We start from the raw sequence: 2,221 nt of genomic DNA, 5'->3' as shown, positions 1-2,221 counted from the left end.
ATAGGTCTGTAGGTTCATTTCTGGGTTTTCAATTCTATTCCATTGGTCCTGAGGTCTGTTCTTATGCCAATACCAAGCTGTTTTGATTACTATGGCTTTATAGTAGAGTTTGAAATTTGGTATTAATATTCCTCCAGCAGTATTCTTTCCGTTGAGGAGCGTTTTTGCTATTCGGGGTCTTTTATTGTTCCATATGAATTTTTGGATTGCCTCTTCTATTTCCTTGAAGAATGAGGGTGGAATTTTGATAGGTATTGCGTTGAATTTGTAGATAGCCTTGGGCAGTATTGCCATTTTCACGATGTTAATCTTTCCAATCCAGGAGCATGGGAGGTTTTGCCATTTTTTAAGTTCTGTGTTGATTTCCTTTTTCAAGATTTTAAAGTTTTCATCATAGAGGTCCTTCACTTCTTTAGTTAAGTTAATTCCTAGGTATTTTATTTTTTGTGAGGCTATTACAAATGGAGTTGCTTTCCTAATTTCAGCCACACTTTTCTCATTGTTGGCATACAGAAAAGCCATTGATTTTTGGGGGTTAATTTTATAACCTGCTACTTTGCCAAAGTTTTGAATCAGCTTGAGTAATTTGGGAGTCTAAACCTGGTTTCTAAAAGCTGGTTTCTATGCGAGAGCTTGTTAATCCCCAGCTATTCATCTACCATCTTCCTCCAGACCTCTAATTTTATTATTTTTCTTCTCACTTTTCAAACCAGAATGTATTTGACAACAATTTTTTTTTTCTGGCACTAATAAGTCATTGTAGATATCAACTAACATGAGACAAACAAATGTTATTTCAGTTTAATTGCTCTTTACTTTTCTGCATGAATCAATGCAATTCCAGCCTTTACCCAAGAAAAAAGATGATAATTCTTTAACTCAGTGTGTTTGATTTAGCATTTAGGAAGTACCAATGACTAATATCCAATTACATAGTCTATACATCGATTCAAATTTTCAGTATATTCTCATTTTAGAACTTAAGCGAGCAAATAACTTTCAATGGAAAAATTGTTATATATGATAAACCTATCTCTACCATATATTGAGTTATCAGATATTTGTACACAATGGTCAGTTTTTATTGAGCATTTATTTGAAAGGAGCAATCGCATAAACCTTAACAGAGGAGATAGGAACATGATTTTGTAACTTACTACTTGAGTTACACTTGAAGTGTTAAAACTTGCCTCAAGAAACGTATTAGTAGATCCTGTTGAGATATACTTACTGTATATAAAATTACTACCTCCCCAAATATAACCATCATGCAATTTTCTTGAAGATTGTAAGATCATTCATTCTGACATATGTTCATGTATTTTTATATCATTTCTTTATATATTTTCTTTCCTGTATGTAGGATGAATAATAATGAAAACAAGAAATTTCATTCAAATATATTTGGTTCGAAACCAATTGACTAAAAGGACACAAATTTTTTTTGCCTGATTGATAGTAGTTTGAGATAATGAATTCTACTGTGTAAAAACAGGCATGAATTTGAATCGAAAGACACACTTAATAGTTCAAATTCTACCTTCAAATATTCTTTGTTATGCTTATTTTCAGATGAGAGTTATCATGACCAATACTTGAGATTTCCACCCATAGCAACAAAAGGATGAAGAAGGAATGGAAATTGCCAACAAACAAGATACATGAAATATGAAGAAGAAAGGGTGTAAAGGAAAGCTCTTTTTCTATTTCTTTCACACAGAAATGGGAACCATAAATATTTGACATCGGTTTAAGATCAGTGTAATGACAGGTTTTTAAAATTCCTTCTTCATGATAATTTTAGAAGCATGTTTTTGATCATTCTTTCTACCCAGTGTCAAAGACAAATTCCGATCTTCTAATGTACAAGAAGGAAAAATGCTAAGAACTCTATTACCAGCACATTTTGAAAGTACTGATCTGCCATAAGCACTTCCCAATCCATTCCCAATTAATCAATTTTACAAATGAGGGAAATCATTAATACTTGTTTTATTTTCCCATAAAGTTTTTCATTGCTCATACATACCAGTGTTATGCATATCTTTTTTTTCTGAAAATGCAATTTATTTCTAGCCTGTATTGCATGTGAAGGAATAATACACTGCAAACATTCAGGCTGCTATATATACTGGTTGATAAGGAAAATTTATGAATATCTAACTTGTGAAAGAAGGTTGGGAAGTATAATTAGAGTATAAGTTAGACTTGTGAATTCAGA

Source organism: Dipodomys spectabilis, unplaced genomic scaffold, assembly GCF_019054845.1.
Source record: "Dipodomys spectabilis isolate Male_0828 unplaced genomic scaffold, ASM1905484v1 ptg000698l, whole genome shotgun sequence".
NCBI classification, from domain to species: domain Eukaryota; kingdom Metazoa; phylum Chordata; class Mammalia; order Rodentia; family Heteromyidae; genus Dipodomys; species Dipodomys spectabilis.
The sequence above is the reverse complement of the archived record's forward strand: the minus strand, read 5'-3'. Positions refer to the sequence as shown.